This window comes from Somniosus microcephalus, chromosome 4, assembly GCF_052327205.1.
Source record: "Somniosus microcephalus isolate GS21.2 chromosome 4, FLI_Smic_1.0, whole genome shotgun sequence".
Classification (NCBI taxonomy): Eukaryota; Metazoa; Chordata; class Chondrichthyes; order Squaliformes; family Somniosidae; genus Somniosus; species Somniosus microcephalus.
This window is the reverse complement of record NC_140990.1, coordinates 320,808,517-320,822,744: the sequence shown is the minus strand read 5'-3', so window position 1 is coordinate 320,822,744 and position 14,228 is coordinate 320,808,517. Positions and strand designations below refer to the sequence as shown.

The window sequence follows — 14,228 nt, the reverse complement described above, 5'->3', positions numbered from 1 at the left end:
AAGCAAGTGCACAGGCTTTGTGCCTCGCTATTGCTGCTCCTGAGCTCAGCGCACTGCACACAAGGACAGTGCAGAAAAAAAGAAAAGATCTGACTCGTTAGTCAACCTTACCGTCAAGTGATGGGCTCGCAGCTTCAGCCCCCCTTCTTGTCTCCCCCCCCTCCTGTCTCTCGCTCTCTCTCTCTCTCTCCTGTCAGCCCCACGGCAAGAGCTGTCCTGCGGAATAAATCCAGAGGGAAAACCGTGCCGGATTCTGCGTCCCTGCGACCACGAAGGAGCAAGGGGAAAAGGGCCCTCTTCTTTTAACACAGTTGGGACTGAGGCAGCTCAGTAAGCGGAGGACACTGCGCGAGTACCTCTCTCCTTTGTTGTGTCAGCTTACAGTACAGCAGCACCTCAGCTCTGCATTGCCAATGAGCCCGAAAACACTCCCTCTTCCTCCTCAGCCAGAGAGACAGCCAGCCGTCACCAGGCAACAGTAGGGAACAGAACCCGATCGCTGATTGAGCAAGCAGAGTTAAAGAGCACAGGATCATTCACAGCCAAGACCCCCGGCTTGGCGGAGATAGATTCAAGACACTTATATAATGGGAAGGGCGGCTTTTTTGAGAGGTTGGCTGGGGTCTTTTTTTTGTGTGTGTGTTTAACAAGCAATTTTTTTTTAATATGTTGAGAGGGGCTGGAGTCACAGTGCTCAGAGGTATCCAGCAGCTCAAACATATAGAATGCGTTCCTGCATCTACTTGCCAATGCATTACTGCACCTTCTGTCCTAGAATGTGCTTTCACGGACAGTTAATGCTTTTCTTTTTAACAGATACACATTGGGTTATCACTGTATGTTCTGTGGGTCCACGCGTCTGTGGCTATTCGCTAGGCATCATACAATGAGGGTGTTAAAGGGGAATAACAACAGAAAATGCTGGAAATACTCAGCAGGCCAGGAAGGTAAGTCTAGGGGTCTGTACCATGAATATTAAGTACTTAAAGGGATGGTAACTTTATGAGTATCTGCCCTGAATATTAAATACATTAAATATGTAACTCTATGGGTATGTTTAAAAAAAGTTAATTCTCGGGATATGGGGGTCACGGATAAGGCCCTCGAGAAGGTGGTGGTGAGCCGCCTTCTTGAACCGCTGCAGTCCGTGTGGTGAAGGTGCTCCCACAGTGCTGTTAGGGAAGGAATTCCAGGATTTTGACCCAGCGACGATGAAGGAACAGCCGATGTATTTCCAAGTCAGGATGGTGTGTGACTTGGAGGGGAACCTGGAGCTGGTGGTGTTCCCATGCGCCTGCTGCCCTTGTCCTTCTAGGTGGTGGAAGAGATGGGTTTGGGAGGTGCTGCCGAACCATGACTATTACCATGTAATACCATGTACGTATCATGAATATTACATCATTAAAGGGGATGGTAAAGCTAGCATTATTGAACTGTAGTTCTCGAGGGTTGTAGTATAATGTACAATTAAAAAAAAGACTTGCTTTTATTCAGTGCCTTTCATGACCTCAGGATGTCCCAAAGCACTTTACAGCCAATGAGGTACTTTTGAAGTGAAGTCACTGTTGTAATGTAGGAAACGCGGCAGCCAATTGTGAACAGCAAGCTCGCACAAACAGCAATGTAATAATGACCAGATAATCTGTTTTTTAGTGATGTTGATTGAGGGATAAATATTGGCCAGGACACCAGGGAGAACACACTGCTCTTCTTCGAAATAATGCCTACGTTAAATACTTAAAAAAGGCCTGATAGCTCTCGGGGAATATACTGTACCATGAACCAATTTCCATCGCTCCATCATTGGCGGCCGTGCCTTCAGCTGCCTAGGCCCTAAGCTCAATAAATCCCCTGTTAAACATCTCTGCCTCTCTCTCTCCTCCTTTAAAACGCTTCTGAAAACCTAGCTCTTTGACCAAGCTTTTGGTCATCTGTCCTAATGACCCAGAAATTCGGGTCCCCACGGGTGAGTACGCACGGGGTACTCGCGCGTAGGCCCAACTAAAGTGCCGGTTTTGTGCACGCACTGCGCATGCGTGGGAAACCAGCACTTCTGTTCCCCTGAAAGAAGGGGTTCAGAAGTCAAACGCGTGCGCAGGAGAGGCTGCGCGTGCGCGTTGAACTTACGTTTTTTTTGCAGGTTTCTCCGGGAGGGTAAGTCTCCAGGAGTTACACTTTTAAAAAGCAGGCGCAAGGCCTGCTTTTAACAAGGTAAGTAGTGAATTAATTAAAATTAAAACATTTTTTCCATAGGTTTCTTATTTTTAAATACTTTAAAGAAAGGTAAGTTTATTTTTAGCCCCGTTAGAAAATGTAATTAATTTTTTCAAAAATTTAAATTATTGTTTAAGATAGTTATTTCATGTAATTTATAGTTTATTTTAAAAATGTGATTAAAAAAAAAAATTATTTGAAGTTTTAGTGATGTTTTGGGGCTTATAGTATTTATAGGTTTGACAGCTCTTCCTGTCAAACTTATGAATGAAGCATTCCCTGCTACCATTGGCTCTCCATGGCCCACGTGATCCCAGGGGACGCTTCAAACTAACTGCGCCCCGGGATACGCAAGCGCTGCGCGCCGGCAGCTGGAGGAGGCCCAGGATCGGAATCCCACGCAGGTCCACAGCTCAACGGCTGGTGCGCTAGGTAAGTGCAGGTCGGGGGCTTGCACCCGCGGGAAGCCCCCGCCCCGCATTTCTGGGCCATTATCTCCTTATATGGCTCGGTGTCTGACTACGCTCCTGTGAAGCCTCTTGGAACATTTTACTATGTTAAAGGCGCTATATAAATGTAAGTTGTTGTAAATGCATCAGAATTTTAAAATTCTGAAGGTTTTTTGATAAGGTAACACTATTTTTCCCTGGTCAGTGAGTTGGTACTAGAGGGCACCAACTTAAGATCATCACCAGAATACGAAGGGATTCGATGAGAAAATATTTAAGCCGAGGAATACCCGAGCAGAGGGCTAGCAGAGTCCAGAATAGCTTTTAAAAGGGCTGGAGATAAATTATTTTACAAAAAAGCATTTCAAAGGCTATGGGGAAAGAGCAGGGGTGTGGGACTAAATGGATAGTTCTTGGGAGCCAGCACAGGCATGATGGGCCGAATGTCCTCCTTCTGTGCTGTGAGGTTAGATGATTGTTAAAAGAGAAGAATAACTCTGGAACGTGCACTGAGAGATGAAAATTGGGCAGGTTCTGTAACAGGCGGGCGAAGGGATTTGAACACGAGGATGAGAGCTACAAATAGGAGGCGCTAGGAGCCAGTGTAGGTCAGTGAGCGCAGGGACTTGATGCTGGATAGGATAGAGGCAGCAGAGTTTTGGATGAGCTGGAGTTTACAGAAGATGGAGGATTGGAGGCCTATCTTTGTGACCTCCTTCGGCCCCACCACCCTCCGAGATCTCCGCGCTCCTCCAATTCTGGCCTCTTGCGCATCCCCGATTTCCATCGCTCCACCATTGGCGGCCGCGCCTTCAGCTGCCGAGGCCCTAAGCTCTGGAATTCCCTCCCTAAACCGCTCTGCCTCTCTCTTCACCTTAAAGCCGCACCTTAAAACCAACCTCTTTGACCAAGCCCTGTCCAAATATCTTCTTGTGTGGCTCGGTTTCAAAACTGTGTCTGATAATCGCTCCTGTGACGTGCTTTGGGGCGTTTTACTGTGTTACCGCTATATAAACGCAAGTTGTTGTTGTTATATAAAATACTTTTACTGTGACTTCCGGCATGAGTCAGCATCGACAGGAAGCGAGGGGAGAGAACAGTCTCTGTGCATTTGTGCATCAAATAAACTTTACAGGGTAAACCTTGTGAGGTTCTTCTCCTCGATCAGCCAGATGGGACCTGTTATATCCGTGTATCTTAATGTTGTGTCCTTCAATAATCAGACAACAGACTGCAGGGAACGATTCAACAGGTGTTTACTGAATGAGGGTTACTCTAGAACTAATTATACAGGTCACTACTCAGGGTTTATATACAGGTGTGGTCACTGCCGGTACTACAGTATACAGGAGCTGTAAAAAGTAGTTCTCTCCCTTAAGGTATGTATACATTACATACATTACAATTCCTCCCCTTTTAGATTAACAGTACCATAATACTCATTTAACAATTAACATTTTTAATATACAATGTTATATGAAAATAGTCCATTCATATATTCAGTCTCTGGGGAGGCTTCCTGATTCTTTCTGGATAACGCCTTTCCCGAGTGTCTCGCTCTTGGTGCGGAGGCGATTCTAGCACCCTGTCGTCAGTTGATTCATCAGCTTCCAATGCTATTGTTCCTGAGGTAGATGCGACCTGTACGTCGGGTTCCTCACCAGGTACGTATGGCCGAGACATGGGGTTGACTCATTCCTGTGACTCTATGATCTGGTCAGCATGGCGTCTCACAATGTTCTCCCCAACATCCACTGTGTACATTAGTGGCCCCTGCCGTGTGCATATCGTTCCTGGTTGCCATTTCTCTGTTCTGTAGTTGCGGGCCAAGACTAGTTGCCCTACATTGAAGCTCCTTGTCGGCTTCTCATTGATGTGCTGGAATTGCTTACTCTCAACATCTCTTCGTACATTTGGTCTGAGCAAATCCAGACAAGATCTCAACCTACGGTTAAAGAACATCATGGCCGGGGCCTGGTTGGTGACTGCATGTGTCGCATTTCTGTAGGCTAACAGGAAATTGTCCACCTTATGCTGCAGTGGAATGTCGTCATCGCACATGGCCTTTACTGCTTTTTTAAAAGTTTGTACGAACCTCTCAGCCAATCCATTTGTGGCTGGATGATATGGGGCGGATGTGTAATGCCTTACCCCATTCCTTTTCATAAGTCTTCGAAACTCTTCGGACACAAACTGTGGTCCGTTATCAGAGCAAATCTGCTCTGGCAAGCCGTTCCTGGCAAAAATGGTCCGTAGGACTGCAATAGTTTTCTCCGTGTGGTGGAGGACATTTTGATCACCTCAGGCCATTTCGAGTGCGCATCCATGGCTATTAAAAACATTGAGTCCATGAATGGACCAGCAAAATCAATATGCACCCGTTGCCATGGAGATGAGGGCCACTCCCATGGGTGTAGAGGGGCATGTGGTGGTGCATTTTGGACCTTCTGGCATCCTGAGCAGCTCTTTGTCAGGCCTTCGATTTGCTGATCGATCCCTGGCCACCACACATAAGCCCTAGCAAGGCTTTTCATTTTCACCCCTCCCAGATGACCTTCGGGTCTCCTTCTCTATACCAGCGTTAGTTACTGGCAAGCATTCAATTGTAGTCGAATGAAATATTTCGACAGGATCCAATGCTGTTGCTTCCTCCGCAGTAGGCAGTGGCAGGCGTGATAGCCCATCAGCGTTTCCATGCTGTTTCGTGCCCTTATACTCGATATCATATTGGTGCGCCCCTAGAAAAAGGGACCATCTTTGTAGCCATTGCGCAGTCATCACCGGAACGCCCTTCTTTGGATTAAAGATGGAGACAAGTGGTTGGTGGTCAGTCAGCAAGGTGAACTTCTGCCCGTGCAGATAGTGATTGAACTTTTTCACTCCCCACACTAGGCTGAGGGCCTCCCTGTCAATCTGGGCGTAGTTACGCTCGGCTGAGGTTAGTGACCGAGATACAAAGGCTACTGGCCTCTCCAACCCGTCCGGGAATTTGTGCGACAGCACCGCTCCAATGCCATAGGGTGATGCATCACACGCCAGCCGAATGTGATCAATGCTTTGCTCTTCTGGAAAGCTCGTTTACATTCGTCACTCCACTTCCACGGTACCCCCGTTATCAGTAGGGTGTTCAGTGGGTGTAGTACGGTAGACAAATTCGGCAAGAACTTATGGTAGTAGTTCACCAGCCCGAGGAACGACCTCAGTTGTGACACATTTTCCGGTGCTGGAGCCTTGACTACTGCCTCAATCTTTTCAGGGGACTTATGTAACCCCTCTTTATCATTAACGTGGCCACAATACGAGATCTGCTTCTGGAAAAACTCGCATTTGTGGCGATTAGCTCGGAGCCCATATTCCTTCAATCTAGTGAGCACCTGCTCCAGGTTGGCGAGGTGATCACTGTCATTTTCGCCCGTGACCAGAATGTCATCCAAATAACACTGGGTCCCTGGAATCCCTTGCAGGACTTGTTCCATTGCCCTTTGCCAAATAGCCGGAGCTGATGCTACCCCGAACACCAGCCGGTTGTATTGGTAGAGACCTTTATGAGTGTTGATCGTGAGGTACTGTTTCAAGGCTTCTTCTACCTCCATTTGCAGGTACGCCTGGGCCAGGTCAATCCTAGTGAAGCATTTCCCTCCAGATAGCGAGGCGAAAATATCTTCAATCCGCGGAAGTGGATATTGTACAGTGTGAAGGACTGGGTTCACTGTTACCTTAAAGTCCCCACAGATGCGAACCTTCTTTGATTCCCCAGGCGTATTACTCAACGACCTCTTCATTACAGGAACGATGGGTGTAGCCCACTCACTCCAGTCCACTTTGGACAGTACTCCTGAACGTTCCAAACCTTCCAGCTCTGCTTCGACGGCTGGGCGGATCGCATAAGGTACCGGTCTGGCCTTAAAAAAATTTGGGCTTGCATTTTCCTCTATTTTGATCGTCGCTGTTATGCCTTTTAGTGTTCCGAGTCCCTGCTGGAACACTTCTTGTGCGTCAGTTAGCATTTTTGACAAGTCGTCCAGGTGTGACGTCGTCATCCTTTTTGGCATCTACAGTCAGTGCTTGTATGGAATGCCAATCTAGCTGTATCTTCCGGATCCATTCACGTCCTAGTAGTGGTGGTCCTCCATCTGGCAATATATATAGGTCCATTTTTGGTGTTTCCTTGCCGTTATATATAACGTTCACCCTTATTTTTCTTTTGGGGTAGACTTTTTGCCCCGTGTACGTCTTCAAGACAATCTTTGTATCTCTCAAGGGTATATGTGAGAATAGCCGCTTGTAGTCCCTTCGGTTTATGACTGTTAGGGCTGATCCTGTGTCCAATTCCATTTTCACTTGGACTCCTGCTATCTTGAGCGTTACCCAGATAGTTTGGTGATCCTCCGTTTTGATCACATTATGTAGTTTCAGACAACCCAGCTCCTTGCTTCCGGAGTCTGTATCACTCTTCTGTTCGTCTGAACTACTCTCCGTCACTTTATGTACCTTCTTGTACTTCTCCTGTGGAGATTTCTTGCTGCTGGTTTTCTTTCCCGACCTGCAGACTCTTGCTATGTGTCCTACTTTTCCACACTGTCTGCACACTTTGTCCTTGAACCAGCAATCATTATGGTCGTGTGTTGTTCTGCCACAGCGATAACACTTCACTGTTCCATATGACATTTCATTTGTGCCATATTCTTGCAGTCTCCATTGTATCTCTGCAGCGCCCCGTGCTGCTGCTTCATGTGATACTGCAATTCTGAAAGCCTTGTCCAGCGTAAGATCCTTTTCTGATGGAAGCCATTTCTGGGTTCCTTCACTTTGAAGCCCACACACAAACTTGTCCCTTAAAGTATCTGCTAGTCCCGTTCCAAACTGGCAGTGTTTTGATAGCTTGCGCAGTTCCGTTAAATACTCAGCATTACTTTCATCTTTATGCTGGTTCCTTTTGTGAAACTTAAATCTTTCTGCTATCAGCAGCGGTGTGGGGTTTAAGTGGTCTTGTAGGATTGACACTATGTTTTCAAAATCCTTTTTTACTGGCTTCTCTGGGGTTACTAGGTTTCGTAGTAAGCCATACGTTTTTGCACCCATTGAATTCAACAATACCAGCGCTTTCTTGTCATCTGGCACTTCATTCGCCTTGCAGTATACTTCTATGCGTTCGACATATGTCGTCCAATCTTCGACTTCATTGTCGAAAGCTGTGATACTGCCACTCTTCGGCATTTTTGGGTGTGGTTAGACTGGCTTAAAATGGCATCTCCCGCGCTTTCCTTTCTTCCCCGCTGCGGCTTAAAATGGCGTCTCCCGCGCTGCTGCCAACGCCGCTCTCGGCGGTCCTCGTGGCAAATGGCGACGCCCTGTGAGTTTCGCGCGCTGCTGCCAAAGCCGCTCTCTGCGGTCCTCATGGCAATGGCAGCGCCTCGCGTTTTCCTGCGCGCCTCTCTCCCCCGTTGACGCTGCTCGGCCCTTGAACACCGGCTGCGCTCTGCTCTCTCTCGTCTCTCTCCCCCGTTGACGCCGCTCGGTGCTGAACACCGGCTGCGCCCTGTGCGCTCTGCCCTCTCTCCCCCGTCGACGCTGCTCGGCCTTTTTCTGTGCCACTCGGTCGGGCTCTAGCCCGCCGCTGTCCGGGAAGGGTCTGCGCAGTACCTGTTGCCAGCCCATTTCGCTGGACCACCGTGACTGGAAAGCCAAGCCTGGCTCTCGACAGCCTCCCCTGCGATGCTCAAATCGCCGCTGGATGACTGGGCGGTTGCCCGTGGTCGACGCCCGTGCTTCTGGACTCGACCTTCTTCCACTGTTCTCCAGGAGCGAATCCCTGGGAGGTGATGCAGAGTTGCAGGTAGGTTCGAATCTGCCTCGTCGGCAATGTTATATCCATGTATCTTAATGTTGTGTCCTTCAATAATCAGACAACAGACTGCAGGGAACGATCACCAGGTGTTTACTGAATGAGGGTTACTCTAGAACTAAGTGTACAGATCACTACTCAGGGTTTATATACAGGTGTGGTCACTGCCGGTACTACAGTATACAGGAGCTGTAAAAAGTAGTTCTCTCCCTTAAGGTTACATACATTACATACATTACAGGACCGTCCACATTTACCCTTCTCTCTGACGAAGAACAGTTAATGATAATTCTTGAGAACTTCGGTTTCTGCTTTTTAAAAAGGATACGGTGATGATATTTGCTCACTGACATTTCCCATGTGACATGGGTCAAATCTCCGCGTTGACTTTTAGACAGACTCCTTCCCCCCGCACCCCCCGCCTTTCAATTGTCTCCTTTCCTCTCCTGAAGGCGCAGGTGCCTTGAACAAACTTTCGTGGGCAAACTGTTCCCCCGGTGCTGGTCCTGCCCGACGGTTTCCGTGGGTTGCCAGCTGCCTTCGAGAGGCCCCGCCCGCGAGCCACGAGGCAAAGAGCGTTGGCGGGGGCTACTCCGCCACCGAGGGCCATCACGGCGGGAGCCCGATCCCCCTGCCCTCACCCGATGTCCACGCACTCGCACTTTGTAATCAGGATGGATTCTGCCCCGCCGCCCGCCACCTAGCCTGGTGATGGGTGTGGGCACCAGGAATTTGCCAAATCTGGTTGGACGCATTTTCCGGAGGTTTCCTTACGTGACCTGCTTATATGTGCCCCGCCCCCACACACTCCCCCCGCCATTGGTCATCCATCCTCACCGCGCACGCCTTCCCACGGCCAATCAGAAAGCAAGCAGACTCTTTGTAAGCCGATTGGATGATTCTTGACCATGAGTCAAACAACCTTTTTTCCCCTATGTTTTTCTAACTAATAAACAAAAGTGTTAAAAGAATTTTTTTTTTTTTAAACCCAATTTTTTTTAATGCCCCTATGATTGTTCTCCCGGGTTTTTCTGGTAGCTGTCAGTGCCCCTGGAAATTCATCTTCAATTCCTGGAGACTCCAGGTCAATCCTGGAGGGTTGTCAGTCTTTAAGATAATCGTTTAATTTACTCTCTCCACGGCCCGGCGATATGGTGTTGAGTACCGCCCTCTGGTGTTTTACCAGCGTCAGGTTACACGGCTTGTAAACCTGCCAAAGTAATGAGATGCGGTCTGTCTCTCCCTCATCAGGGAAAAAAAGAAAGAAAGACTTGCATTTATACAGCGCCTTTCATGACCACTGGACGTCTCAATTAAGTACTTTTGAAGTGGAGTCATCTTCTAACGTGGGAAATGCTGCAGTCAATTTGCGCACAGCAAGGTCGCACAAACAGCAATGTGATAATGACCAGATAATCTGTTTTTTTTTGTGATGTTGGTTGAGGGATAAATATTGGCCAGGACACCGGGGAGAACTCCCCTGCTCTTCTTTGAAATAGTGCTGCGGGATCTTTTACGTCCACCTGAGAGAGCGGACGGGGGCCTCGGTTTAACGTCTCATCCGAAAGACGGCACCTCTGACAGTGCAGCGCTCCCTCAGTACACTGCACCGGGAGCGTCAGCCTAGCTTTATGTGCTCAAGTCCCTGGAGTGGGACTTTGAACTCGGTGTGCTGCCCACTGAGCCACAGCTTGACACTAGTCTGAGAAATCAAGACAGAATGCCATATGCAGCCTGGATGAAGTGCAGCAGAATAACCACCTCAACAAACCTCCCTACGTTCATTCATCATGCTGGCAAGGGAGCGTCGCAGATACTGCCGTCGCTGAGTTATACAGATTAATGATTGCCTCAGGGTGGCGTCTTCCTGTCAGTTTAAAGAGAGAGAACCTTCACAGTAGAGCATCGCAGGTACGCAGATGGAAATAAGGCAATCTGAAGAAAACCATTAACCCTTTCCGGAATTCCCCCTCCACTTTCTCTCTTTCCCAACCTTTACCCTTTTCTTTTACGCAGAGAGTTGTTTTGGAGCTTGGGGCGGTTTGCCGCGGGAGGCGGATGAGGCGATCAACTCTGGTTGATCAGCCAGAGCGATCGCTGCATCTTTTAAGGGAAGAGCAGATACACATTTGAAGTGACAACAGCAACGTGCATTTATATAGCACCTCTAACGTAGTGAAACGTCCCAAGATGTTTCACAGGAGCGATTATCAGACAAAATTTGACACCGAGCCACACAAGGAGATATTAGGTCAGGTGGCCAAAAGCTTGGTCAAAGAGGTCGGTTTTAAGGAGTAGTCTTAAAGGAGGAGAGAGAGGCAGAGAGGTTTCGGGAGGGAATTCCAGAGCTTAGGGCCTCGGCAGCTGAAGGCACGGCCGCCAATGGTGGAGCGATGAAAATCGGGGACGCACAAGAGGCCAGAACTGGAGGAGCGCAGGTATCTCAGAGGGTTGTAGGCAATGCTCCCCGTAAGCTGCGTGGCAGCGTGGCCCTGCAGCGCTCCAGGGATCCCACGCAGCTGTTTTCTCAATGCAAGAACCGTGCATGCGTGGTATTTTGAATGGCCCGTGCAGCCCCTTAAAGGGCCTGCGCGGCGCCAAAAAAAAAATTACATGGAACATTGGTTGTAGGACTGGAGGAGGTTACAGAGATAGTGAGGGAGCAAGGCCATGGAGGGATTTGAAAACAAGGCTGAGAATTTTAAAATCGAGGCATTGTCGGAGCGGGAGCCAATGTAGTTAACGTAGAAACACATCCCAAGGTGCTTCACGGAGACGTAATCAGGAAAGTTGTTGTTCTTGTTGTTGGTGTGTTGTACCTACCAACCTGTCCGTTGGGTGCAATAGGCAGGATGCACTGTAATATAATAAATAAAGTAACAGCTTTCAAGGGTGGGCTTTATTTGCACAACAGAACAGCAGGGACGGGTTCACTGGGTGTATATAACTGAGTGGAATTAAACATTTTCAGAGATTAACTGCAAAGAGTATAGGTTAAGAGGCAGGAGTTCAATATCATTACTTGGAGCCAAATTTGTGGACCCCAATATTTACTTGGGGAAGGGAAGGGAGCGGGGGAGAATGGATTTTCGGATGGGAAACCCGGATGTATGGGTTTCCTGGACGCCCTGCAGAAATTAACCACAGGATGTCTTTCAGATATTTTCAGCAGGTTTCCCGCCCGCCAGCCAGATTGACAGCAGTTGGAGAGGTGAGTCTGACGCCGCAGGGGGGCGGGTGTCGGACATCATGGGATGTAGAGTTGAATCAGACATCGAGGGGATTGGACACTGGGAGGGGGGAGGGGTCGGATATCGGGGGGGGGTCAGACATCGGGGGTTCGCACATCATGGGGGTGAGACATCGTGGGGGGTGGGGGTCGAATCGGACATGGGGGCGGTGGGGGGTGGGTGTATCAACCGATCGCGGTGGTCCGATCATGGTGGAGGTAAGCTTGTTGAGCCTGGGATAAGCACTCATGCTGCTCCTGGCCACAAGCAGTGCAACAAAGCCACTTACCTCATGGATCAGACCCTTCTCGCCTCCTTTCACCTGCTGGGATTCCCAAGGCATTGAGTTAAAAAAATTAAAATGCTGTTAAAGTGGAGGCACACTGTAGTGTATGTACCTTTAAGAGAGAACTACTTTTACAGCTCCTGTATACTGTAGTACCGGCAGTGACCACACCTGTATATAAGCCTTGAGCATGCCTCTGTACTGCCAGTCTTGAGACTACCCTACTCCAGTAAACACCTGTTGATTGTTAAGTTACAGCCTCCGTGTAGTTATTGGAAAACATCCTACTTTAAGAATCACGGATCTAACAGTGGCGACGAGGTCGATTCGAATCTGCCTGCAACTCTGCATTTCCCTTCAAGGATTCGCTCTGGGAGGACGGTGGAAGAAAGTCGAGGCCAGAAGCACGGGCGGCGACCACGAGCAACCGCCCAGTCATCCGGCAGAGAGTGAACATCGCAGGAGAGGCTGTTCAGAGCCGGGCTTGGTTCCCCAGCCACGACGATCCAGCAACAGACTGACGACAGGTACAGCGCACACCCTTCCCGGACAGCGGCGGCTGGAGCTGACCGACGGCACAGAAAAAGCCGAGCAGCGTCGACGGGGTAAGAGAGAGGGTGAAGCGCACAGGGCGCGGCCGGGGGTTGAAAACCGAGCGGCGTCGAGGAAAAACAAACAGAGAGAGAGAGGGTAAAGCAGCAGCCAGGTTCAGGACCGAGCGACGGCAACGGGAAAGGCACACAGGAGAACGCGCAGAGCACAGCCAGGGCTCAAGGGCTGAACCGCGTCCATGGGGAGAAGAAGGGAGAGCGCGGGAGACGCCATTGAGCCACGGAGAAGAAGGGAGAGCGCGGGAGACGCCATTTTTAGAAGCCGCAGCGGAGAAGGGCGAGCACGGGAAGGAAGGAAAGCGCGGGAGACGCCATTTTGTGCCAGCGGAGAAGAAGGGAGAGCGTGGGAGACGCCATTTTAGACAGTTATCGAAACACTGCCAGTTTGGAGTGGGACTATCAGATACGTTAAGGGACAAGTTTGTGTGTGGGCTTCAAAGTGAAGGAACCCAGAAACGGCTTCTATCAGAAAAGGATCTTACGCTGGACAAGGCTTTCAGCATGGCAGTATCACACGAAGCAGCCGCACGGGGCGCTGCAGAGATACAACGGAGACCGCAAGAATATGGCACCAATGAAATGTCATATGGAGCAGGGAAGTGTTATCGCTGCGGCAGAACAACACACGATCAGAAGGATTGTTGGTTCAAGGACCAAGTGTGCAGACAGCGTGGAAAAGCAGGACACATAGCAAGAGTCTGCAGGTCAGGGAAGAAAACCAACAGCAAGAAATCTGCACAGGAGAAGTACAAAAAGGTACATAAGGTGATGGACAGTAGTTCAGACGAACAGAAAAGTGATACAGACTCCGGAAGCAAGGAGCTGGGTTGTCTGAAACTACATAAGGTAACCAAAATGGAGGATCACCAGACTATCTGGGTCACACTCAAGATAGACGGAGTCCAAGAGAAAATGGAATTGGACACTGGATCAGCCCTAACAGTCATAAACCAAAGGGACTACAAGCGGCTATTTTCACATATACCCTTGAAAGCTACAGAGATTGTCTTGAAGACGTACACGGGGCAAAAAGTCTACCCCAAAGGAAAAATAAGGGTGAAAGTGATATACAAAGGCCAGGAAATACCTAAAATGGACCTATATGTATTGCCAGATGGAGGACCACCACACCGGAAGATACAATTAGATTGGCATTCTATACAGGCACTGAAGGTTGAGGCCAAAAAGGATGACGACGTCACACCTGGACGACTGTCAAAAATGCTAACTGACGCACAAGAAGTGTTCCAGGAGGGACTCGGAACACTAAAAGGCATAACAGCAACGATTAAAATAGAGGAAAATGCAAGCCCAAAGATTTTTAAGGCCAGACCGGTGCCTTATGCGATCCGACCAGCCGTCGAAGCAGAGCTGGAAGGGTTGGAACATTCAGGAGTACTGTCCAAAGTAGACTGGAGCGAGTGGGCTACACCCATCGTTCCTGTAATGAAGAGGTCGTTGAGTAATACGCCTGGGGAACCAAAGAAGGTCCGCATCTGTGGGGATTTTAAGGTGACAGTGAACCCAATCCTTCACACGGTGCAATATCCACTTCCACGGATTGAGGATATTTTCGCCTCGCTATCTGGAGGT

The 14,228-nt window shown here is 49.1% G+C and overlaps 1 protein-coding gene across 1 annotated transcript in view; it reads right to left on the bottom strand.

Annotated features, from left to right (window-relative positions):
- arhgef49 (Rho guanine nucleotide exchange factor 49) overlaps window positions 1–158 on the bottom strand; it is a 227,943-nt gene extending 227,785 nt beyond the window's left edge. The window contains exon 1 of the mRNA XM_085986825.1: window positions 112–158. The gene's annotated coding sequence lies outside the window, so the exon portion shown is untranslated. The remainder of the gene's footprint in view (window positions 1–111) is intronic.
- Between the last annotated feature and the right edge of the window lie 14,070 nt (window positions 159–14,228).